At 41.9% G+C, this 27,592-nt stretch overlaps 2 long non-coding RNA genes across 2 annotated transcripts in view; both read right to left on the bottom strand.

Annotated features, from left to right (window-relative positions):
* The window catches only part of LOC138066287 (uncharacterized), a 77,874-nt gene that overhangs the window by 46,538 nt on the left and 3,744 nt on the right, over window positions 1-27,592 (bottom strand). The window lies entirely within an intron of this gene.
* On the bottom strand, window positions 10,377-25,813 carry LOC138066286 (uncharacterized). The gene is made up of 3 exons (XR_011139561.1): window positions 16,683-25,813; window positions 13,928-15,998; window positions 10,377-11,136 (listed from the first exon to the last, which is right to left on the bottom strand). It is a non-coding gene; the product is annotated as an uncharacterized lncRNA (long non-coding RNA).

A 27,592-nucleotide genomic window follows, 5' to 3' on the forward strand; every position in this document is an offset into this window, starting at 1 on the left:
AATGGAGCATTGAGGGTCTTGGGAGGGAAGCTTGTTTGCTGCTGTATAGCTGGGCCTCCCACAGAGCCAAGAGCTGCAGCCTTCTGGGGCTCCCAGCCATGGCTGGCCTTTAGTCAAACAGTGCCCAGGGCAAGCCAGAATTTCATGCCTTTCCAAAACGCTAATTGATTGGGGATAAACATTAACCTAGAATTTCAGTCGTGCACTCTAGTCTTAAGCATGCTGGGCAGCCGCCCAGCTTACTCACCCCTCAGGCTAACCCTGCTTCAAGAGTCTTTGCATAAGGCCCAGAAAGGTCATTGAAGTTCAGTTCATTTTATGGCACAGAGGACTACAAAGGGTCTAAGTATTTTTATTTTTAAGAGCTGTCCTGTAATTCAGAAAATTAATGTGAAAATATGGTGGAGAAAGAGAGAGCACGTCCCAAGCTTTTGAGACGGACCCACTGGTTCAGAAATCAGAGCAATTAACCAGTACCTCAGCCCAGACTGCAAACTGAAGCTCAGCTATTATTTAGATTATATGCACACTTACAATGACAGATAATCCTCCTGTTCCCTGAACTCTGAGAGACGTCTTGCCCTTCCAAAAATGTCATCACAGGTTCTCAGAAGATCTGGCAAAGAGTATATGCAGTCTGAATACAACTGGCCAGAGTCCAACACGGAGCATATAAATCCTGGGCTCCCACTCCATCACCAGTGTGGGAATAAAGTTTCTAAGAGGCAGCTAGAAATCAAAGAAGGAATGACAGAGGTTTTTGTAAGGATCTAAAACTGTTTGCTGAGAGCTGTAAGGTTGCTAGTCTCCATATTTTTTTCCAGAATAATTCAATCACTCAGTTAAAAAAGAACCAAACCGCTTTAACACACAATTCAAACTGAGAAAAAAAAAAAAAGGGCAACATGCAGCAGACTGTCCTTAAAGTCAGGTTGTCCCTTGTCTTGGCCATATGCAATGCATTTACTATAATTTTTCAATTACCTTTTTCTTTTTTTCTTATTCTGCTCATCTCAACTTTTGTTTATAATTCTACAATATACTTTATCATCCCTTCTTGCTTCTTTTTTTTGCCTTTTTTCTTGGAAATGATTCTTTCTGAGCCTTCTCTCCTAAATTCCTCTTAGTAGAACATTGAACCAGTAACAATTAAATTAAACTTTTGAACCTAAGGTGTTTGAATTAGTTCAAAACTAGGTAAAAGCACCTAGAGACCAAAGGTCCTACCTATGTTGAAAGAAGAAATGGGAAGATAAGGCATGGAGGAAGTGGTGCAGGTAAACCTCTCATTCCCTGTAGCGTCACCAGCTAAGGACATTTCTACAGTTTCCAGTGCAGTGCTACACCTTTGGCTGTTGCCTAAATCCACTGCAAGCAAAAGCATCGTGATGCAGACATGCTGGCTTGGGTTCTGGAGGCAGAAGAACTACATTCACATAGCACAGGACCATAGCTAAATCAACTTAGCTTCTCTGATGGCTAATTACCAAAGATACAACTTTGTCCTGAAGCCAGATGAGAAGATGGCTTGGGAATATCTATCCTATGTTACATGGTGCAATATAGATATGCCAAACCAAAGCTACTGTTCAGCATACTCCTCCTTCCTATGAATGGTACTCCCACAAATGTCAGTCAGTATCATATTTCTGACTTGACGTGCCCAATGACAGCAACTGTTAAGTGTTTGGGAGTATGTTGCCTTCCAATTTTTATAGTCTTTTATGTATTTGAGATGTATGGCTGTCAAAATAGATTTTTTTTCCATTATTCTTTGTCCTTTCAATCTTTTATTTTACAGCTTTTTTTTCCTTTCCCATCTACCTTCTATCCCACTGGTAGTTAACTTTTATGCCTGTGGTGCATAAGTGTAATGGGTTTTGTGGGCCCGGATGGAGGATCCATTAGCCAACAGAATATAGTAAATTATATGAAAAAATGCAATCCTAAAGTATTCACTTTCAAAGACCTAATTGCCCCACCAATGGCACATTTCAAAATCTTAGTTTGCTGAGGTCTAAGCAGGTGAGAGAAAAGTGTTCAAAAAATTGCCCCACTAATATCTTATAGGGGACACATCCGTGTGCTTTTCTCAGCAAATTTCTCTCTGCAACTTTTCTCCAGTGAATGCAGTTACAGCCTACAAAAAATATGTCCTGGCTATTTCCTAAGCTCTTCACTATGGCTCAGATTCTAAACTTCCATACAATTTTCTCTACGTGCTGCTCAGAGTAGGCTGCTGAGTTGTGGTACAGAACACAGTAATTCGTTTATTCTATATCTGCATTGTCTGCCTGTCTTATTTGTAGCTGTTGGCTAAATTTCTATCTGATACAATTGCTGAAATAGCCTTGTAAATAGGAACTGCCTGTAACTCGTGTAGTGATGTCTACTAGCATTTGCAAACTCTAAATGATGAGCTCCAAACATTGGGCTCATCTAGAGTAGCTTGTCCAGTTCTTTTTATCCCTGATCCAAAGACATAATCAGATTGGTGCAGGCCAGGAAAATTATTCCCAGTTTGATATGGGGAATAGATTTCATTTCAGATGAGGAGACTGGAGCAAGATAATGGGAGAGGACAGAGACAGACTTCTACTCTCCTTAGAGTATGCTAGCCAGATCACGACATTCCACTTCCATACTACAGCACAGTCACATGTGGCCAGTTTAGAGCATGGCAAGGGTGATTTTAGTTTGCCTATATCTACACATAAGGTCATGCACATGCACAATGCACATGGCTTGTTTAGCCTAACCAAACAGAAGGCATGTCTACATCAGTGTTTTGCTACAGATCAAGAGTATGCTTTTGAAGCAGATCTCCTGTTCCGGTTTGCTTCACACTAAAGAGCAGTTTTAGAGTGCTCCAGCTGGACTCCTTTCAGATGAAATTAACCTGGAATAAGAGTCCATCTAGTGAGGTCCAGCCACTAATGAGAGTTCAGTCCACGAGCTCAGACTCAACTGAGTAAAGTAAGTAAAATCCTCAAAAAGTGTAGTGTGGAGGCGGATTCCTCAGCACCAATGCTTTCATTCTACAGATCTGGTCCTATTACACCATTCGCCTTGCTAATGCAGACAAGCCAGATACTATGTTTACTCGCTGAGAAGCAAACTAGGATAGCCTATGCTGAGCATGGCTGCCCAGTGGGATTGTTTCAAGTTAGCACCAGTACTTTCGCAGTGCTCTAAGTTACCATCAGTGACTGCAGTGAAGAAATCAAAAGGAACCATTAGAGTGATGAAGTTCTGGATCATCCTTCCAGGAAGACTGAAAAAAGCAGCTAGTTTTAAAGCGGTTTTAACTTTATGGAAAGGATTGCACAATCTAACTGTTTGCGATAAACAGGGGATGGGAAGGACTTAGTCATCCCGAGAGTTTTCTCCCACTTCTACCTATTTATGAGGTGTCACTTGCTACATTTATTTCAATATATTTTAGCTAAGAACTCAAAAACAGTATTTCAAATAAGAACAATACAAGAAAGAAATTACTTTAAACAGAGCTGCAGCTCTTACCCCTCCCCACTGAAATCACCAAAGACCCAAGACAAGGACAGCAGCACAATGCAAGGAAAACTAGGGTCAAAAAGTCCAGCAGAGCAGCCACACCTGACTAAGGAAGCGAACTTTCAGAATCCCAAGAAATGCACCTTTGTTCTTGGAGCTGAGCTGAACTCAGAGAACCCAGGAAAAACACAGGATTATATGTGGAATGTCGCTGCAATCTAGATAAGCAAAGTCACATGTAAACAGACCTTCTTTCATAGACAAAAGATTTATTTCCTTATTCAATCAGGAAAGAGGCATAAAGGAGTATCTCAGAGCTCCCTAATTCCTTGTGAGGCTTACAAAGAAAAGTAGAGCAGCTTGAAAGGTGCTGTAAAAATGTACAAGTTGGTTTCCAGGGGATCGTGCCAGCTGTGAATTGCCTGAATACCTTTGACACTTCTCCTGCAACCACTGGGCCATGCTTTGTATAGCTGGCAGTTATGCCCAGCTAAACCATCAATGCCCAGGCCCTTCTGCCTTACGAAATCTGCACCTCTTCCAGGCATACACCTTGTGCTGTGGCCAGACGGAGGAAGATGTGGAGCTCTGATCAGCATCTATCAAACATCCACCCAGCAGGGACATATCTCTTGCATTTCCTAAGGCTAACATCTCAAGAATTAGATTCTGGCCCTTTCACTACTCACCCTAAAAAACTTTGTTATATTATATTTGCTACACAGTGAATTTTTTAGCAAAACTGCAGAAAGAACCAGGTTCAGAGATATTTCTGAACAGTCAGGAATGGAAAAATCTCTGAGGTATGCAGAAGACATCTGGTTTTATACTTAGTGAAAAGGATGTTGAGTTCTGGAACTCTGGGCTTCTCTGGTCATCTCTTTTTCACTGGCTTCCTTTGTGTCCTTGGAAATGTCACTTACAGTTCTGCGCCTCGGATCCATGTCTATGAAATGGAGATCAAGAAACCTGCCTACTCACTGTGTTCTGATCATGTTTGTTAAGTCATTTCACATCCTCAAATGGCCAGACTCTACAAGTCCAAAGAATCATTAGAGTGGGCTGAAAGATACACAAAGTAAATAGCTAGAACTCCACCATAATAGTTATTTAAGGAAAGTGTAGGTGTAAGCCCAATATTAATCATGTTCAAGAAACATACTTTCTTTGTTTCATTATTCATTTCCCACCTGGCATGCAAACTGTTTACAAACTAATGCCTTTTAACACTTTTGTATGTTTTTCCTGACTCAGGATGCAGTAGCTCATAACAGTTGGACAAGTTTTTAATGAACTAAGTAAAAAGATACGGACTTTGGATATTGGAGCACAACTTAATATCCTCTTTGAGGAGGGATTTTTTTGGCTTACTGGCTGGCCTTGTGACAAATTTAAAATAGCATGACAAGTCATTTTTTAACAAATGAGGAACTCTAAAAATATCACTATGATTGTTGCTTCATTTTGCACATTTTTTCAATAGTGTTCTTTTTAATGACCTTTTTTTAAGTGAATGATACTGACGCATATATCAGTAACAGTCTTAGGGAATTACATCAAACACCAAATGCGGGTTCCGCCTGCTGTGTCTGCCCATCTCTTTTAGTATCACCGCTGTTCATAATCAGAACATCTATACGATTCCAACAAGAAGTAGTAAATCAGGTATCGTAATCAAAGTTATCTTGAAAGTCTAGCAGCAGTGATCAAACTCTCCAAATGATCTGTCACCCAGCACTTATCCAACGTGTGTGAAGGTCAAAGGCTGACATTAGGTCAAATGATGAATGTTTAACCCATGTCCAAAGTGGCATGGCTCTGAAGTTAAGGTCTGAGACTCAAACCAAGTTTCAGGTTGTCCCAGGGTTACCATTTTGGGACAGACCTGTAAAACGCTCTTGGTAAATTTTAATTTCATAGAGCTGTAATCTGTATAAGCAACAGTATGAGGAGATGTTAAGCCAACATATAGATATCTAAATATAACTGTAGTTTCATAGGCACTCTAAGCCAGTATCAGTCAGAACTGTTGCCAACAAAAGTGATCCTGCACCTACCACCCTAGGCTGCTTGTTCCTGATGCTGTATCACCCCTTCCCTTGTGCTGGCACAAACATTTTCTCTGATGTCTAGTCAACCAGATTAGGGAAAATTAATGCTAACCAATTATTTTTGTCCTCATTTTTTCTCTGGATCACTTCTGGGATCAAGTTCATAAGAGGGTTCACATGAATCATTTTGCCAGCATTACAGAAAAAGCAGTGGGAGGATAGTGATGAATGGGAGATGCAGAAGGATCCTGAGACCTTTTAGTGACACCATCGGCTTGTGTTAATGTAAAAGTGCAGTCTGCGTCTGCTGCAGAAAGAAACTGTTTTCGTGAGGAGGTAGTTTGTATGACTTTCACAGGACACTTTGATCTTTTCATCTGTTTTCATGTATAATTTGTGACTATGAGGAAAATCAGCAATAGATTTCCAACAATTGGATCACTTGACATCAATTTATAATTTTCAATGTGATTTGCGTAAGGGCTTTTCTCCTCGAAAAAAATTGGAAAAAATAATTTTATTTTATATTTTTGAAGTCAGGAGATGCTTCAGTTGTATTGGCCTGGTAGAAATCTCACACAATTGACTTACCATGCAAGACAAGGTCAATTTTCCATTTCAGATGTTCTTGCATAATTTCAACTATCCTTTACGGCACCTGATTCTGATCTGGAAACTGGGTCCTTCTGAAACAAATTCAGTCTAAACCTAAACCACAGGGAAAGCTGAAATTCAGAACTTAGGCTAAAATCCCACTAAAAAAGGGCACAGGAGCCATCACTGAGAAATTAATCCAACAAGTCACATTTGGTTACAGCTCAGTGAAATGCCAAATCAAATGCCTGGAGTCACCGTGCAAGTTAGATTCAAAACAATACTCTGATCTCTGACACACTTTGGGGCCTTATTGCTCCTTGTAAGGACAAGCTAGGGAAGAGCGTGTAGAATGAGAGCAAAGCCCACACAATCAGTTCTCAAAAAACACACACCGGCAAACAGGCCTCCTGTATCTCCGAGCAATAACTAAGCTGACCCAGTTCTCAGACCCAGCTGCCCAGCCTGATCTACCATCTTCTCTGTTCAGCACAGGGGGTGACCGAGAGGGGCAGAGACCATGACGAACAGCCCCAGACCATGTTCGACAGTGGTGGGCCCCTGCTCAAAGCAGGTGAACTTCCCAGCTGAGCCAAACAGCTCACCCACTGGGAGAGAAAATCCCATCAAGCTCTGCCTTAGGGGAATTCTCCCATTAATGCATCTTTCATGGGCACTAAGTATTTGTATTGCCCTAAATGAGACAATCCAGCTGAGACAGAGCCAAAGAAGTACTCAGGGAGAACCAATGACATTTATAAAAAAGTGCAGACTCTGAACTTCCCTGTTTGCCCTGGGGCTATGGAAGGAACTGTGCCATCTCAGGTATGGTCACTGCTTAGGATGTCCCTGGAACAGCTTTATGCTGCTCCCACAGCTCTCTTGTCTCTTCCTTCATTTTATAGATACACTTGATATAGTTGTCCATGCTGAAGCATTTTCCTCCTTTTGTTAGCGACACTTGTGAAATGACCTAAAGGGATTCTAGAGTATTTCAGTCAGGGTTTATGAACAGATTTTAAAGCAGAAAACCTGCAGATGAATATCCATGTTCAGTCACACTTTGATAACCAGTCACTTAGATGGTTAAAATACAACTTCTGTGAGATAGGTTTCCTCCCACTAGGGCAATTACTGCAACAAGTGTTTGCAGACAGGGCCATCTCACAACAGAGCCTTCTTCCTGCTCCTCTCTAACAGGGCTTCATAAATCTTTGCTCGTGACATCATAACCTGTTGCTCTGGGAATCCTGGAGGTATCACAAACAGAGGATTACGACCTCAAAGCGGGAGCAAACATAAAGGAGAGACTGGTTCCGTGAGAAACAAAACATCCGTACAGAAGATGAATAGATCATCCTTCCAAACCTTTCAAGATTAGGCTTACCCATGTCCTATAAAACTGGGATCAGATTCCAGAATGCTGTGTCACAGTAACCTAATCTGCAGCAGAGAGAACCCACTGAATAGTCACTTCACATTCCAAAAAAAAAGCTGTATAGGGATGCAAGGTTGATGAGGCTTTCAGCTGCAAGGCTTTCAGAGCAAGCTCATAGGTAAAACAAAGGAAAAGATCTATCTTCTATTGACAGTGTAACACATTCCTATCAGATAGGGTAAACTCACTCTCATCAAATAACCATATAATCTGAGTTTATATTAAAAAAGGGTCCAATTTAATCTGTAATACCTGCCCATTTAATGACTTTTTTTTTTTCTAATTTTGCCTTTGAGTAAAAATAGGCTGCTAGGTTTTGACCATGGGGACTGGTGGGGACCTATGGGAAGGGTCCCCTATAGGGATCCCCTATAGGGATAGCTGTTGGAGGCAATCTGTCTTTGCAGGGCAGTTACGTCTGAGTAGTTCAGGGATCTCAGGAGGAATGTGTGGCATGATGCTCCTTGTGCTTGCTTCGGTAAAAGTGATGAGATGTTTAAGGGCATCCCCTCTGTGGCTAACTGAGACCCTTACAGCCACTGCAGCTTTCTGATCAAGACTAGAGCTCACAGGACCACCATGGCTGGCAAAGGAGAAGGGGTTTGGTACTCTTGCTTAGAATTTCTACACAGGGCTCCTAGGATGTTTATCCTTCACTACTAATCTATTCGAAGAGAACTTGAAGGAAATGCAAGATCAGTAAAGGCATATGCAAATATTACTTTTTTCTTGTAGGTCATTGCCATAGAAACTGTTACAACAGGAGCTAGAGAAACATGACCGGATCATCAGGGCACAGAAGCGAGGGTCTCAGCCTCTTGGGTCCAGTACCATAAATACCAATGACGGGTTATTCCACTTTCTTTGGACAAAGTATTCATATTCTTTTTCTTAGTTTTTCTATCTGTTAAATGGGAATAAAAATCCCAGTCCACCTCACTGCAGTGCTAGGAGGAAGCCTCATTTTGTGTTGGCCAGGCACCTGGAGAAGGCAGCCCAAGTGCTTTTATGAGGGACTTTTAGGTGAGGTTCATTCTCTCCTTAAGGCTCAGGGACTTTTCCCTGTTTGTGTCTCAGGGTAGTAACTGAGTGTCTCTTAGTGGACCCTTACTCTTCCCTAAGCAGTGGAAGCAGCTAGAGTCACTCTGCAATCTTCTGCATTGTATTCCGTATCACAAGCAATGCCTCTGCACCATGGCAGCATGTGGAGAAAGGACTGAATTCTCTGGAAAGACTTTTGCAGTGATGCTGCTCTCAACTGTCTATGACATTATTCCAGGTCCCCTCTAGGTCCAACTTGTCTATTTAGTAAAATTAAAAAATATTTCTTCAAAAGAAACCACTCTAGCTGAGGGTGTTAGCAATCTTATACCACACTGTAGCCTAAAGCAGTTTCTCCTTTCCCCAGCACCTTGTGCCTTATGATCTTGATGCATCTCTTTCTTGTGCTGGCTGTAGCAATTGCATAGCCACACTACACAGAAAACTAATCTTTTTTTTTTTTCCTATAGGTTTTTCAGTCAAATCAGCTTGTTAATATTGTTGATAATACAACAGCTAGTGCTGCCACAAGGTAAGGAAATGTGTGGTCGATCACAAGGGAGGAAGAGCTGAACTACGCCTTTTGGCAGAAGACCACATTAAGATTCAGCTAAATTGATGGGGAAATAGCTCCCTTACCTATTTTCTCAACAACCTCCTGCCTTCAGTTAGCATCAGTCTCATTTCTCTGGGCTGGTACTGAGGAACCCCATTTAAACTTTGTTTCATTACAGTTGCTCCCCACATTTTCCTGGGCAGGCAAGGATACAAGTAATGTGGCAGTCTGTACTATATCTTGAGAGACTGCTGGAGTGGAGGGTACTTGGAAAGGGTGAAATAGTTGTTGAAAGCTATTTGCTGTCTGGTTTCTAGGAGACAGCATGACTCATTGCATCTTTCTTTGTAGTCTGCACCTCTGAACCATTTATCAACTAACACACTTGATCAAGACTGATAAAAAATCTTTTAGAAAAATTATAGAGAGCTGCACTATAGAATGGGAACATTAAAGTGTGGAAATAAAATGATTGCTGAAGATAAGGTCTGCTCCACTAGCATTGAAGAATGTAGGCTCACATTCATCCCAAGGGATTTATTGGTGGAGCTCCCACTAGTGCAAGTAATAAATGCATGCATAAATCCTTTTCTGTCTCGACAATTTTCCTCTAAACATGCTTTGACTGGACTTCAGAGTCAGCAGTCATTTTATGTTTGTGTCTTTAAATTATTATTGCCATTATTTAATTCAGCACTACATAAATATACCAAAATCAGAAAAAAACTTCATTTTAGTCAAAAAGTATAATTTGCATATGCAGGCCTTTATAACAACAATAAATTACAGTAGTAGCAATAATAACAATAATGATCCACAACATGATTTCAGAACCACAAAAAAACAAAAGTGGATTTGGTGCAGTAATCATAAATAAGTAATAGCTGGCAATTAACACATTGCATTTTCAAGCTCTGAAAGGAAAATGACACTAGTCTGATAAGGCTGTTTTCTGCAGCTCATTTAGAATAAAGGTGTAAATGGCACATATGACATTTCACAACTGGATATGCCCAGAGATTAGAATGCAGGAAGGAAGGCAGAGACATCATATATAGGTTACAAAGGAAAACTCAGCTATTTTTGTAGAATGTACAGATGAGGTCTTATAAAAAGAGTGCTCTGAATGCATTTTCTGACAGCAAGAAAATGTTGTCAAACATTTTATTCATCCAATGTTATCTTCACTATACAAGAAAAGCATTCTAAGCCCTGATGAAGCCCAGGAAACAGAAAATGAAATAAAACAGAACAACTTCATTGCCCATCCAGAAAAAAATAAATTAAAATGAGCACTGAAAATGAGAAAATGCCTTGTTATGCAAATATTGGGCCTCCACATTGGAGCTGAACAGTTAAAGGACGTTGCTCATGTACAATTTAAAAAGGCACAGCTGAAGAATACGGGTGACATTTTCCACAGTGTATACCTGCTTTAGAACCTTAAACCCCACTTTTAAGTGATTTAGGCACTTGGAAGTAAAGTGATCAGCACAGAGACATGAAAAGTCATGGATGTGCACCAAAGAATGCCGTTTCAGATCAACGAGACCCACTCCTGAATCCCGGTGGGATCCAGGTAACGAGTTTTGTATGAACAAAAATAAAGGAAGAACAAAACTCTGGATGAGGTTCCTGCCTGCAGATGCCCACACCACCTCGAGTTCATGAGCGGCTGCTCTCCTTGTAAACCAGTGGGCTCGACACTGCGGCGTTGCTAGGCAAACTGGAAGCGGAGACGGTTCCCCTCCGAACTCAGGGCTCTGGTCTGCGCAGATGAGTTCAGAAAGGGAGCAGCCGTCCATGTAGGGGCAACACGGCAGAGCGCTGGGGGCAGCGACAGTATGTCCAGCCCAAGCCTTCCAACGCTCAGACCCAGCACCCTGTGACTCATGGTGAAACCTGGCCTTCTTCTCCAAATGTTTTTTCTTTCACTAGAAAGGCTGGATAATGAAATGCTTTATTCAGCGCAAAACTGAACACTTTTTGTTTCAGTAGAATTTAGACATGCATGTATACAAAGGTTACAACAGACTAACAAAAAAGAGGTTAATTTAACCACCAAAATGAATATACAAATTAACCATACAGCCTACCTCCTAAATGCCTGTATCACTTTACTAATATGTCTTAGGATCACCTTGGAAATTTCCAATTTAAATTATTTAAAATTACTACATGACCCGTTTCACTGGACATCGCTTCAAGCTCTCCTGTGCGTATCTTTTAAAACTGTTTTTTGCTACAGCATAAAATATACAAAAGCAGGAAAAAAACAAGGCTTAAGCCCGGGTGATATGTTCTCCACTAACATGTGGGAGAAGCAGGTTCTGTTCCAATCCTCTCGTTCCCCAGGCTGTCACGGGCGCTGAGTGTTGCAGAGATAGCAGCAGCAGCTTCTCCAGCTGATTAACCAGAGACAGTGACAGACTTTAACAGGAGTGCTACCCAGCACTCCAGAGCCAGAAGAATAGTTGCCTCAAAATAGAAGCAGATGGGCCTGTGCAAAACGATGGGACTTTGGAATTCAAAAAAGTGTGTTAGTGGGAAGGGAAAGAGGGAATTGTGTATCTCGCTTTAAAGGGAAAATGTACACGCTGCCTCTCACTATCTCATCGAACAAAAAAGATAAGGAGGTCAGGCTGTGCTAAAATATAATGAGCTGTGGTAAACAGTGATTCAAAAATATGTCAAAGCCTTTCAGAATTAAAGTAGAAGATTGATGTCAAGGTGCCATGTTATAGATCATTTATACTGAGATAATTGTCCTGATAATAAATCTGAACAGGAGCAAACATATTTCTTCTCTCAGATTTTGGACAAGTCAAATGGACTGTACAAAAAGTAGCGAAATGTCCTATTTTAGACATCTGTTCCCAGTGTAGAGCTGGATTTGAAATTCCTTATTGCAATTTCCTAAATCTGAAAGACATTTGCTATTGTAAGGACTAAACTCACTGAAGTCAGCAGGCCTGAGTCTCCAGCAGCTTTTACACCAGGGTAACTCCTTTGACTTCAGTGAAACTGAAAACAGAATCATCCTCAAAGAAGGGCTTCCCTTTCACTAGGGGAAATCTTGAGGGTTGGCCCTTAATTTACTGATCCCGCTTTGCAATAGCAAAGCTATATTCTAGGAGCATGTTGCAGGGTTTTAGAGTGATTTACACTGCTCTGAAACTGAAGTCACTAGTGCTCCTGCTATATCGCAAGTGTGCTGTAGTGCCCCCTAAACACTGAAAATAATGCTTAGGGTGGGATTCATCTCATCCTTGGCTAGAGACCACTAGAAGTTAAAGCTAAATTAGCAAATAAAATGGGCCTGGGCCCATTCTCTGACCCTGAGCTAACTTTTTCACATCCATATGGCTAAACTCTCAGCCCCCAAAGCAGACTGACCACATTTAATATGCTTATTGAGAATGTGTCAGGCCCATGCTGAGCCCTGAACTGTGCACAAGCACTGTCTGGGAGAGTGCAAGGATGCTGCTGACGGAGCTTGCAATTTGACCATATGGATGGTCATGCACCAATGTGCAGGGCTGTGTGATGGCCTGGCTCAGTTTGGTAGTACAAAAATAGCCTTAGTGTCTAAGTCTGTTTCTGCCATATCTTAAATGTCCTTCTTGCACAAACTGACATCTAGAGCTGCCTATTACTCCCCACTGAGTCTGAAAGAAGTCTATGGTGACTAACTCAGACCTAGAATCTAAATTTCACATGCCTGAAGTTAAGTGAAATGTATGGTAGCTGTAGTATTTCTGTGATAGCAGCTACCTCCTTGAAGAAAGAAAAAGGAGGGCAGATTTCTTACTCTGTGTGTCTGGATTTAGTATCTAGTAAAGCTGAATCTTTGTGTAAAGAAATGGAGAGTAAAAATAAGACACTTTCTCCCATGTGCAGATCAATGTAGAAACAAGCACTCACCGAGTTTAGTGAGATTCTGATATCGTGCATCTCATTTGTAACTTCTTTAAGCAATATTAACAGGAATGGACATTGTATCATTTTAAATTGTCTCCTCCAATGAAATGCTGATTTTAGGCTTGGTTTTCCAAGCTACCATGAAACAGAGACTATTTACTCTCATCTTAGAAGACTTTATCTGGCAAGACATAGCGAACACCAGTCAATACCATTAAGGTCAGCAAGACCCTTCTGCACTACCAGCAATTCTTCAGGGTATCGTCTCAGCAGCGTTCTGGGGAGATGCTCTCAAATCTCACAATCAAGTGGAAAAATAGAGTAACGGGCATGTCAGCACAGACTGATTAATCATGATTTAAGTTAGAGTTTGGGGGACACACTTATCCTAATGTAAGAAGAGTAAGCCCCCACTTACTTGCTCTTGCTACCTAATGCTTGACATGGCCTCAATACTTACTTAGGCCTGGCATAGACCCAGAGAGAGATGCCGATATTCAAAGGTGCAGTTGCTGGATCTTTGAGCATCCCTTGATGCATCTGATTAAAGCAAATGATCGATACTAAACTTTGAGAAAAACTAGTGTGGGGATGTTACGAATGACAGCCCATGAATAAATAACTCTGATAATGGCATTTGTCTTACTATAAAGCCCATTCATAATTTAGCAAGAATAATGTCCATTAAAGAACACCCAGAATGATCACTGCCAAAATAAAGAGTTAATTGGTTTCTGTCTTCTGGGAACTTTCTCATAATAAGATAAGTATGGGAAAGTGGCTAGCAACTCTATTAAATGAATATAAAAGTACCTTCTCTCCATGTTACATCCTCCTCTTCTAGTCTTCAGTAGTTTTTGGACGTCTGCTTTTGATATACATTGACTAACTTTGAAATAAAAAAAAAGTTGAGAAGTCCTATCTCTTTTTCTTAAAATAAATAAAAAGGAAGGATTTGACCCAATCTCCACTGAAGTCTTCAGGAACTGATTTGGGCCCCAAAGTAAGTATCATGAGGCCCTTACAATAAGCATCGCTCCTTATTAAGCAAATCAGTGTTGCTGTACGCTAAATTTAGAGGAAGAAATAACCCAGTTATGTCGGAGGAGTTATGTACTTTAATAAAATGTAGCTTGAATATTCATACTGTACGGTTATGTAATACCTATAAAATGTTTCCTGCCCTACCGCCATAAAACCAGCTTGCAGATGTCTGACTTTTAATCTTGAAATCCTCTCTGTCTAAGGGAAGGGGAGAATGCCAATACCAGAGCCTTGCTCTAACAAAATACAAGTGGTTTGTATTTTCACATAAGGACTGTACATATGCATTGGCACATCTGCTCACTACGCAGTCCCACAGCCTGGAATGGATAACACTGACTTCAGGGATTAATGCCAGCCTCGCTAGAATAACAAACACTTGTACTCTAACAGTCCTTGCAGATTAAAACAGGACATGTTCCTTTGGACATCATGTCAAAATGCAGAGTACCATCTGACCCTGCCCTCACCAGGGGATCAGTCACCTGTTTCTGTTTAATATGCTCTATTTAACAAGTTTAGAATAATGGTGATGGAGACAGAGTGTTTCAAAACCATCCTGGATTAATACTCCATGTGTCCCATAGTGTTTCACATCTACCTCTACTATATTAAACACTACATAAAACAATTCAAATTCCAGATGTTCTCTCTAGATATTGTAAGTATGCTACACCAGTATTTATGAGATCAAAAACATGCCAAGGCTTTAAGTCCATGATTCTAAATAGAAACTTTTGGTTTCATGGAAGATCAAGCTTTCAGCACACTGCTCCCCTCACCATTGAACATACCACAGCCTCGACCTTGAATATGCCCAAAAATGTGACCACTGTCACTTCTCTTGAGTATGGAAAATAAGGAGGCTATATAACAGTGCACTCCAGAGCTCTGCTTTCAAAGATCGAATGGTTCAAAGGACTGCTATTGAAATACGGAGACTTTCTAGAGGTTAGCTCATCTGATGCCTCTGTGCACAGACCCTGGCAGTGCCTGTTCTGCCTCTCGTGCATAATGGGTCAATAGCATGAAACAGGCCATTGCTAATTGGCACTTTTACTAGCAATAAAAGCAGGGAGACAAAAGGTTTGACAGACCTGAAGAAAGAAACCAGGGAGATGTGTGAGAGCTGAGAAGAGGCAGACCAGTTCCCTTCAGTCCCACCAACAGCAAAGTTTACAAGGATCACAAGCGTCCAGGGTTCGTACTACTGTCCCTCGCACTATCATCCCCGACGTTACTGAGGTTTCCCCCTGTCCTTCCAGGCTGGTTCAGTCTCTTTTACCTGCTCAGGTTTCTGCAGTGAGTGCACAGAGTGGGGGCTGAGGTACCAGGGCAGATGGATGGAGTAAAGCAGGAGCCAGGGCTGAGGACGAACGTTGCTGGTCCTGGAAGCAGGCAGGAGTGCTTCTGTGGTGGTGCCCTCCTGGGCGCATACCCAGCACAGGCAACCACTGGCAAACCTAAGGGGAGCTATCACAGTGCAACTGCGCACACATAGAGATAGCTATTCTGGGAGGAAGTGGTGCAGATTGGAGCTCCCTTGGCTAAGGCAGTTTTACCTCAGGTTGAAGGGCAATACCACGTGGTCACAGTTTTCTGGCTGTTTCTCTGTTCCCAGGGGGAAATGCGATTTTCCTGGAATATTATGCTTGCGCCTCCAAGCACTGAATTGCACTCTCTCCTCTGTGGCTGTCCAGAGTGAATTGCGCCAAACTGACGCACGCTAACGCAGAGCGCTCACACTGCATGCACTACACTAGCCATGCTGGGGAGATGTTAGTCTCCAAGGATTGCAGTCCAACACACTTAATGAACACCATTCTTTCCTATTTATTTCCTGCAAGAGAAAGTAGATAGATATAATTCACTAAGGAAGTCTGCATAATTAGGGTCCATCATTTCCTACCCAGAGGAAAATCACAGACAAAGCAGAACACTTTCCCTTGCCCTTTTAGCAATTTTTATCAAGTAGCTGTTAGCTTGTCCACCTCTGAGAAGGATAAAGGGAGAACTGATGCCAAAGAAACCCTGCCTGACCAGGAGAACTGCTTCCCCTATACTGCGACTGGCACTACTCCCCAAATTTTCAGTTCAAAATATGTTCTGATTAGGAAATGTTCAGTTCTTTATTTTTTTTTTTTTAATTTCATGATACTTGGCTTTGATGCTAAATTTATAAATCTTGTACGAACGCAGGACAGAGGTACTTCCGTAGGACTTTGGCCCGGCAGCCCGACAACACTGTGGAGGTCAGCGGAGACCTGCTCTGTGTTAGGAGTCTGCCAGAAACTGTGGGAAACGGCTCAGCCTGCCATAAGTGTGGTTTGGGGAGCGATGGACAAAAAAAATCAAGCGAGTAATGGTGGCGCAGGGGCAGTGAGGCAGAGGGCAGCCTGCAGGGGAGAGGGAGGCGACCTGGAAGGAGGGCTGGGACAGGGCTGGCCCTGGGAGAAGGGGAAAGCAGGACAGTTGCTGGCTCAGAGCCCCGGAGCACCAGGCTCATTTCTGGAGTGCCACTTACAAATTCTAGCTTCTGTCAGCTTCTGCATTTTGCTCTGTCTTTCCCAGCAAACAGGATGACTGCTGTGCAGCGGTGCTCGTGGAAGGGATTGTCCAGCCAGCGGTCACCAAAAGGGGAAGAAGAAGGGAAAGAGGATGATGAATAGTTTGAAATGGGAAGGGAAAGATGTCAGAAATGCACAGTCATGATTTATATAGTTCATATTATTCCAGTGGAACAGTTAGTGACATAAAATCCTAATATGAATTTACGGTCCTCTACCACAAGGTACTGTTCAGTGCTGCCAAAAACAGCAGGTCCTACTCTTTGTCCTCTACTCCACCCTTCCTAGAAGTGAAGCACTACCTCCTATTTAGAGCTAGCTGTGGCATGTGTTTGGACAGCCCTTCTCCCTTCCCTGTACTGATTTAACTCACTACTCCGGCAAAAAAACTAATCCAAGGAAGGGGGGAAACGGGAGGGGGGATAGATTTCTGTTAGCTCAGGGAGTTCAAGGAGTCCATGAAGGCATCTGAAAAAATGATGTAGCCTGTGTAAAGGAGAAAATAGGGCCTCAGGGATAGGAACAGGAGAAGGGGAGAGAGGCATGGTGGGAGAGAGAGAGGAGATCAGCATTTCAATGGCAGCAAACTTGTATGTTGTTTCAGCTGCTTCCAGAATAGCATTCTCCTTTTAGCAGCCTTAAGGTAGATTATATCAGTCTAAGACAACTATATGTTAGGGCATCATCATAGTGCTTTTGACTGTATAACTACTTCAACATCACCTGTAAGCAAAGATCAGGGAGGGAATTTAAAATGTGCAAATCAGACCTGAGTTCGCCCTCGTTCAGAGGCACTAGCAGCTTAATGCCTCCCTAGAGGATGTTTATTGGAGTGCTGCACCTTCAAAACTGTTCCCAAGTTTTTCTCAGCTGGGTTTTTGCATGTATGCCTGCTCCTCTGATTCTGCTTAATTTGTCATTCTGTGAATTGATAGGGGAGGCTCAGAGCTTGGATTTGTACCTGATATATTCCTCATATATGTAAAATAGGTTTTTACTGTCTTTTATAGGCTCTTTAAACAAATCAGATGTCAGGTGAACAACACAAGAATCTTCAAAAAAAAAAAAAAAAAAGACTCAGAACAGTAAGCTTTATATAGAGTTTGACCAAATTAGTAAATCAGATTTTCTAAAAAGTGTACTCCTGGCAACAGATTATGATAGTCTTAACTTTCTGCTAAAGCACATGGAACTGTATACTTTCTAGTTTGCTTTTCTTTTTTTGCTCCAATTGCTAACATACTGAAAGATTTTATCTCCAATGTTCACACACCTTTCTCTGATCAGTCACTGAATATATCATCTAAGGAATCATTTTGCATACCTCTGCACTCAAGTCCAGCAAAAGCGGAAAGTTTCATAAATCATGTGACAACGTAAGCCTTCTTAGAGCCTTCCTTGTACGGCTCTAAGACTTAATCAGTCTGGATGAGTTTTGTAGACAGTCCTAAGCATCTCATTTTTTGAGATAAGCCTTTAAAAGTTAGAAATCAGCCTCTCTGCATTCCACCTTCTAAGAGAGAATAATTACCCTCAGCTCCACAGTAGCTGGAAACCTTAAAGCTATGTCTAAAATCTGTGCTGTACAAGCAAGACAATTTGAAACGCTTTTTTTTTTTTCCTGTTACTGTTAATACTGCTGTTGCTTTGTAGATCAACAGTAACTTCTGACAAGCAACAGCATACTTTGTAAATCACTATCCTGTATTGGGCAACCTTATACAGACAGCTTCAGTTAGCTATTTTTGTCCTGCTATTAGTTTGCTATAAAGTATTCACCAGCCCATATCTAGGGGGCAGGGTGAACTGAGAACAGGGATAACAAATGGTAATCAGCTGCTCCCATGGCTTCTTGTAGAGACAACAGACCCCATTGCTTCGCCCAAAAGGCAACTGCCTGGGATTTCTTATCTCTTTTAAAGTTTCACACCAAATCGAAGATCTTTACAAGCACTTCCTGTTCCCCTTGTAAAAACCATCAGCTAAAAGCTGCTGGTAACTTGTGGCCTTCAAAGGTGAGACTTGCATATCAGCTCCCGCCTTGTGCCACTTTTCAATACAAAGGAACCTCTGGGCTTTAATTGTCAGACAAAAGAGAGTGCCTTAACCTACACAGTCTCCCTAATTACGGTCTGCATGTGTATACATCAATGACCTTTAATGGCAGGCCATTAGCACCTTTAAACGTTACACTCTCAGTGGTTGAAAGTCTGTGTGCAGAGAAGATTTTTGGTATTAAAGGTCTCTTTAATCTAAGGAAAAGGATAATAAGATCCATTGCCTGGAAACAAAAGTCTGCAAAATTTTGTAATTACTTGTTTCACAATGAGGACACTTGGTGATGGAAACACCTTCCCCAAGGCTGATCTCTCTTGGAAGCTACAGCCCTTTAGCGCTGACAAAATTAAACCAGTAAAGAGTGTAAATACCAGGAAAGGAGCATAACCTGCGGAGGGATATATGTCTGGCCACATGACTAACTGAATCAGTTACCAGACATCACCTGCACCACCATAACGAGCCCTCCCCGGGGGCTCCACATACATTATCTGGACTGGCTCCTTTCTCTGGCCCTTCGCTGCTCTTTCCTCATGCCATGACCTCCCTCACCCACTGGTACCACCAGAAGTACTTGTGAGACTGCAGACTGAACTGAGCAAGGAAAATAATTCTGAGGAAAAAAGAACAAAAAACCAAAATAAAACAAAATCCCCTGAACTAGATTTTTTCCTCAATTGGATTGAACTAGATTCATGATCCTTTTCCGCTTCCCCTACTAATTTCCCCATTTCTTTGCATCCTTTCAGGACAGGCCTATCTGGTCACCTTCTGATCTCTATCACTCTGAGGTCCCAGCCACTAGTTGTCATCTCCCACTTTATATTCTGGAACAGAAGCACATTTTCCATTTTCCACACATACATTCCAGAGATGGAGATTCTGGGATTGCACCTATCCCTTTATCTCTCTGATCATCCTAGTTTTCCCATCTATCCCCTTAGAGGGCCACATGAGTGTGTTCAAACTCAGTACTTAGGGGAAAAGCAAAGGCCTAGCAGGCTTGACAACATGGAGGCTGACAAGTCTATTGCACTCCAGGTAGATGCCAGAAGCCCTTGGGCAAGGACTTTGAGGAGTGCAGAGATGGGTAAGAGATTAGAAACATCATTCCAGTGCTCAAGGTGCCGTAACGACTTTTGAATGGGAAGCTGGTATGGTATGCAAAGACATCGCATCAAGTCTTTTTTTTTTTTTTTTTTTTTCTCAAATTTCTGTTTATCTTCACTTGGATAAACAGTAGGGGAATCCTCAGGAACCAGGACTCTTCACCAGCCAGGAGGCCAGTCATCCTTTTAGCATCTTCATCCTGAACATCAATTTGATGCTCCTTCCTGACAACACACAAGGAGCTGGTGCTGCTTATATTATTGGTTCTGGGGGCTATCATCATAGCCAGATGTGAGAAAATGTTCCTTTCCCTTCCTTTTACTCCTTTTTTCCCTTTCCCCTTGTTTCCACTACACATAGAGGCTGTTGGCCAAACCTGTGTACAAAACTCTCCTCCCTTCTCCCAGACTTATCTGACTTAGGCAGTCACTTAAGTCCCTTCAGACTCCAAAGTTTTCAGTGTACATGCCAGGAAGGAGACATGCTTCATGCATTGCTTCCCCTCTCAAACCTCCTTTAGCTTCCCCTGACTACTAAACTCCGAGAGAGATTTCAGTTACCCAGTATTCAGTTGTTTATCGTTACAACGCCCAACCACAGTCACTGGAGGAGCAAGCATCAGCCTTTTCATTTACTACTGTAAGCACCACAGAAAGCAAACGCAGGCCAGCACCTGAACACACTTGTGCTGATGACCCTTCCCCTGCCAAAGTCCAAATTAACATTTTTAGGAGCACAAAAACATAGCTAGTCACCAGTCACCGCAGATAAGCATTTATAGTTTGACAGTCCTGGGTCACCTTTGCCTTGGAGATAAGCTGGAATCTGAGAGACAGGAAGTTCTCTGACCAAGTTGTAATGTTTCTCAGGATGTCTAGCTTGTCCCAGTTAGTAAGCTTTCTCTTTCCTACTCTGCAACAGCTCTAGTGGCATCAGTCTGACTAATGCAGGGCGAATCTTTGCAAAGATGCCTTTTTGCCACAATGACAAAAGCCATGGCTTTCATAGTAGGAACGATCTGTGGTCCTACATAACCAAACACCAGTATGATGCTGTATAGACCACCTGCCTCCACCAATCCTGTTCAGAATCCATGGCTTACTGGAAACTCTCCCTTCTCCTTTCCCCCCAACATGAGGGTGGGAGCACCCCTCACAAAGCAGTGTGCATCCCACACTAAAAAATGCCTGGGCTCCACGGTGCCTACCCAGGATATCGGCAGTTATGCCAGAAGAGGTAGAAGAGAGTTATGCCAGTCATCAAATCTCCCAAGAAAAAATATCTGCAAATATGACATACTGGAAATGGTTGGGAAAAAAAAAAAGAACATTATTCAAACAGGAACAGTGTCCAGCAAGATCTTATAGATTCCCCAACATCAGAAGCTATATTTTCCAGAAAAATCTAATGGAGTTTCACCAGAGGCAATGGCAAGGCATAGAGAGCAATCATGGGTCTCCAGACTTGCATCAGCTGAGACCGTTCCCCTGGCACGGCAAAGCATAAAAAGGTGGGCCCAAGAGGATGCTCTGCACCCAGTGAGAGCACAAAATCCTGTTCAGACAGTAAGGGTTCCGTACTGTGAAGAAAGACTTAGCAGTCCTACTTTCAGTAAACAAAGGTGAACGCTCAGCCAGAAAAGGCCTCACCATTACTACAGTCTCCTAAAATCATTTCAGCCAGGTACTATGGTTTACTACTTCACCAGTGGGACCACACCCTCCCTGTGGCAGGCAGGGACAACAGCTGCCCCTAACTCCTGCAGTTTTAAAGATGTAGAAAGTATTCCTTTTTTGGCATTCAGAGACTTGGAGCTTGCAGCAGGTGAAGACTGTTTTCCTCTCCATTCCTCTACCACTGAAACATCCCAAAGCCCACCTAGCTGGAATTAGTGCTATTCTGCATTTGATCTAATTTTTTCCTGCCTTTTCTTGCTCTTGAACCAGCATTTAAATCCTCCTTTTTGTACCTGTGCCACGTCTAAGTTTTAAAGCCCTGTCCAAGTATTCAGTGTCTGGTTTTGTTCCAGACAGAAAGTACTTTTCTTGTGGTTAAAAAGGTTTATTGTCCATTTCACCCAGCACCTACAAAAATCAGCTGATGGATGGGATTTCCATGCAGTGGCCTAGTGTGTGAAGGCAGACAGACCAAATGCACCTGGATTTCCTTGCAGTCGAAGGAGCTTGCCCATAGCAGACACAAATTTCACATGGGGAAAGATCAGTAATTACAAACTATGATTAAGGAGAGAGGCAGAATAACAAAGAGATATGTGCCAAACTCTTGATAGTTTATTGGCTAGTTTTTTGACATGTAGAGACAATACCTTTTCTTATGACTGCCCATAGGAAGCATTGTGACTTTCAGAAAGCTCATGCTGCTTGGCTGATGTCACCAGCCACACTATAAGGCTTTGGCCTTAATTCCATACATGAGAGAAGTAGTCTTCACCATGATGTTCTCACCACTGTTAGTCACTGTAAGGAAGTTTCCTCTGCCTACATGCAGACATGTAGTGGCTGTCACTCAGGTTGCCCTTATAATAGTACATATCTGTTCAATATATTTAATTCTTACGGAAGCCTGGGGTGGCTAGCTCAGTTGCAGATGTCTGCTTTGTGAATAACTGAGATTAAGTGAAATGCTTGCTTGCAGCACAGTGTCTTCCAACAAATCCACCTTTACTTTCTGCACCCTGAACAGACCAGAGAGTTCCAGTGCAAGCCATCTTCATTAAGTGTCTGTTCACATTCCCATCTTTACCTAGGTTGCTATCATTCTGCCAGAAAGGAATGCAAATGTCTAGTAAACACAGTGATTCAGAAATCTCCATCTTGGCCTCTCATTGATCACAACTCATGCTTTCAAATGGAATTGCAACTGGACTGCTGTCCATTCCGATGACATTTCCTGGTCTGGCATATGACTGGGGAGGAACTTAGATATTTGATTTAGGGTGTAAGTACTGCTTTGACTAATTTGGTTATTTTGAACTTGCCAGATGCAAATGTGAATGTTTCTTAAAGCACCTGCTACGTCCTGAGATATTTGTGAAAATGAGGTGCTGTCTCTCTTGGGGGTATCTTGACAAATAAATCTCATAAACCAAAGCCCCACATTACAAAATCTCTCTTATTCTTTTTACTTGTCTATTAAAAAAAGTTTGTGAGACCCAGTAGATCCTAATTAAGTTAGGTCAGAGAGTACAGCGAGAGAAAAGCTGAGAAGAATATTTCAAACAAGCCATTTTTGGTTTTGCCTTCACAAAACTTTTCCTTTCTCTCTTTGTTTATATGGCTGGGCTCAGTCTCAGCTAAAACAGCTGATTCCAATAAAGAAGTACTGGCAGCTTTCAGACCTGCTTTCTCCCTTGAATCTAAGAGGGAAACAGAGAAGAGTTTGCAAACTTTTCCAAGTGGACCTGGAGGGGCTCACTTTCTAGAATTTGAATGTCTGGCAAAAGAACTCATGCTAATTATAACATTTCCATGCTCTCAGCTTCCCAAACCCTTTCCTGGCCTTTCCCCAGAGCAAGAGAAGCGATGTGCAAGACTCCTATTGCCAACAAACGGTAAACTCAGGAGTCCCTATTTCTTCCCTTTTTCCAGCTGAACCCACACCTGCCTTGGACAGATCTATCTATAACAGCTATGAAATGTGTGTTGCATCCTTGTAGCTTGCAATTGCTAGGATGTGAGACCACAGCAAATTGAAAGCCTGTGTCCTGCTAAGACAATTTGTCAGTCTTCATTTGTAGCAAGCTGTGTGGCAATGCCACTGCTAGTTAAAGGGTCAGTATGACTTTCATTTAAGATTACCTGTTCTCTTTGATGGCCTCTATGCATTCCCACTCGTGAGATACAGAATTCCTTATACGTGAGCTCCAGGTCTGCCCTGAAAAGCTAAGCCTGTAGCAGAAGGCTTGAAAATGCATGCAAGGATGACACGATTACCTGCTCCTTATTAGCTACTGTATCTTCTCAGCTTCCTCAATAGCTGTGTCGCTGCAGCAAAGAGCAGCTGGAAATCCCCTATATAATCTTCAGACTAAACGTTTCTTTTGCCTACGCAGGCCAATTATGAAAAAAAAACTAAACATTTTTGGATCCTCAAATATTCTCTGTAACAGTGCAGTACAAAGGATATGATCTTTGAATTTGGCCAAACAGCACATGGTGCCCATTGCGAGAGGAGTGTGAGCACTCCTCTCATGTATATCTCTCTGAAAAGCTGGGTACAGCAGGGATACAAAATGATTCTGGGAACACGATGAGTGTGCCCCCAGGGACTCTGATTGGGCCTGGGATTGAAATGTCCTGAGGGACAATTACACAGCTGGTCTCACTTCCTTTTCCTAATATATCCTTAGCACATCATCCAACGCAATCCCTTGGACACACCCCGATGCCAAGAGAATCGGCAACTGCCCAGTTAGGGCTGCTTTTTACAGTCCTTTCTGTACAGCAGCATAGTGGAAGCCATAACCCGACCCAGGAAGCTTATCTTGTAAAAGAGTCTGTCCTGAGTTCCTGCTGTTCTCAAGCAGGAACTTTACAACGATTTCAATAAATCTTTAACTATTGTTGTCATTTAAATATAGTGCCTTGTATTAAGACCTGGTAGTTTATTTCTGATTTTCTATTTCTCCTCTGAACATTACCTTGTGTCTGTTAATTTCCCAGGGGTTGTTTTCTTGTTTCTGTAGGTATAATAGCATGTTTATATGTTTAATGAAAACGAGGAATAAAAAAGCCTAAAAATGAATATATAGCAAATCATATTTCAGCTGCCATCTCAGAAGGGAAACAGAGAAATCAAATGAAATGGTATCACCTTCTAGGTCCTGATAACTAGTCTGTATCTTTGTATATCTTCTTCACCCTTTTTGCTGTTTCCAACTTCTGATATTGGTTTGCAATTTGCATTCTGGACTCTTAATACATTATTCAAACAATGACTGTCTCCTAATTTCCACTATCTGGTCTGATAACCTTGAGTCTCTTTATCTCAAAAACTAAGCAAATGAGCCTGTTTTATTTTTATGTGCTGTTTGCTGAGCCTCAGCTAAGCTTCAGGTTTGAAATACTCAGACTTACTGGAACCATAGATTTGAATACAAGCAGGTTAATCTTTCCAGCACACAAAACTGAATTCTAACAACTTGCTCAGGAAACAAATTATTCCTGAAAAGAACCCCCAAAATGATGGGCTTTATCATGGGCACTCCAAGGTCTGGCTTTCCGAGAGAAGATGGGGTAAGTCCTAAAGTCAGAGGCTTTCCTATACACTAATCTTCCAGTGGCAGGTTCTTTTTTCTATTAGAGCTCTGAAAATAAAGTGTATCTGCACAGATTTCTGCTGCATCAGTATAGCATAAAGAAAAAGGTAGTTTCTCAAGGGAGAAATTAAGCCAGTTAGTATATCGTAAATCCAAACGAACACTCTAAACTCCACCCCCCCCCCAAAAAAAAAAAATCAATAAGCAATCAACATAGATCACAGGGCACCAAAATATAATAATATCAACATTTCTACAACGAACAGCTGGAATCCTTTGCTCTGCACCAACAAAATTATTTCAACTGATTTAAGAAGTAGAGTTTACATAGATCATAGTATGGAGCTTTGCACCTACGAATGAAGATTGCATCCTCTTGGCCACATATAAAAGAAAGCTGTTCTGGCTACTCCTAAGACAATCAAGGAATAACTGGGAATCAAATCAGACTATTCATTGGTCAAATAAAAAACAAATGGCTGATAAGCATCTTCAGTCTAACAGGAAGATACATTCCTCACAATAATCTGTTTTGTTTGATTTTTATCTGGCTTGGGTGTTGTGACAGGATGCCAAGCTGTCTAGAGCAGAGCTACGGCTAGACCTTTGCTATATAGAGAAATCCTCAAAGGCCGAAGACAAAACAGACAGTCGTCCTCCCCACCCCCCCCTCAAATAAGATTAGAAACATAACTTTTCAAATAGGGAAAATTCAAAGCAGCAAGGGACAAATGAACAGGATTGTTAAGAACTTTTGTACACAAACTCTCTCCTCATCCACTGCAGCCTTGCTTCCAAGGAGCCCCATGACTTTAGAGGAGCAACAAACTCTTCCCAGTACCCTCTGGGTCCAAGGAAGGCCATTTTCATCATCTGAGGCCTGGCTGGCTTCTCTCAGCTCCACACCACAAGCCTCCAACTCCCCACTCTTTTGCCAGCTACATCCTGCAGTCCCTTCATACTGTTGTGCCAAAACGTGCTCAGCTGCCCCGTGGGGAGGAACTATCTCCTCTTCCTTCCACAGCCCCACCTTCCCTTAAGACAGTGGCTGGATAAGATATGTATTATTGTGAAGAACAAATAAAGCAAATGCCATCCGAGACAAGCCTCAATTACCCTTCATACATCCATATCGCAATGCCGGTCAGAACCGGGAACAGCCATTTAGCTGTGCCATCTGGACTAGAGAGGAGAAAATAAAAATCTAACCTGTGCCGGGCACTGAAGGTAAGTTGACCAGGTGCTCATGCCAGCACCTTCAACTGCTTATTTTCAAACTTAACCCCAAAAAAATGGGCAGGATAAATGAGCAAAAAATAGTTCTCAGAGGAGAGAAACCAACTGTGTAACACTGCTCAGTAGTACTTTTTCTGGGTAAAGAAGAAGAACAGCCCACAGCACTAAGGTTTATACGCATGTTAACAGTATCTCATGGATAGCCAAATGGCTATGCAAAACTGATCTGACTTCATCCATCCGCAAAAGAAAAAGTGTGGACTATCTAAACAAAGTCAGTCTTCACATTGTGCCAAAACTGAAAAGAAAATATTAATGTATATGTATATTTTATATATGTAGGAGAGAGTGTTTACACACATAAAACGTGTCATTGTAATCTCACTGCATCCTTGTTAATGAACTTCACCACAAATGAAAGAGCTAACAAGAGGCAAAGTTGGCCAGCCTGTCAGTGTCAAATGATGGTTTCATGAACGCAACCCTTACCACACCTGTTTTAAGAAAAGCTGCTAGCCTACCCTCTTGAATAAACTGTTCCATTTACACAGGACTTTGTACCTTCTGCTAGAATTTAATACCTATGAAACTTATGCTTCCAGCACCAAAGTCATGGCTGAAACGTCACCAATCTCTTCACTACTAGGCTATGCGTGACTGGGAAGAAAATAAAGAGGAAATAACGTAGCATTTTCTGCCCTGAAGATACGCGCTAGTTCCGCAGAGACAATGCTGATCAGAAAGCAATTTGATTTTCCTCACAAGGCTCTCATGTCAATCATGGAGTAGAGCCTGGTAGGATTTTCCTCCTAGCTATCTGTAGCCTAAAGCAACTGGATGATTTGGTAAACCTTGTAAGTAAGAAATCTCTTATTTGCTTCCAATTTAGTAGCTTTATTAGAGTTTTTAAACACGTTTTTGCTAAAATCAGGTGGCTTTTGCTTTAGAACCCTCCAGAGAGGGCTCTGCCTGGTTTCTGGACCTCTTAGACTTCTCTGGTTGATGACAACAAATGGGATCTGCAAGGACACAGTCACGGAGGGGATGATTCAGACTCATCTCAGAGTCTAAATCCAACAACAGTATCCATGGGAGGAGAAATTGTCTTCCTCAAAATTTAAACTGCAGCTTCATCTGTCTTTTGGAACAGGTCATTAAACGAGGACTCTTATCCCAACAGTAGTC

The sequence above is a fragment of the Struthio camelus genome, chromosome 2, assembly GCF_040807025.1.
Source record: "Struthio camelus isolate bStrCam1 chromosome 2, bStrCam1.hap1, whole genome shotgun sequence".
Lineage (NCBI taxonomy): Eukaryota > Metazoa > Chordata > Aves > Struthioniformes > Struthionidae > Struthio > Struthio camelus.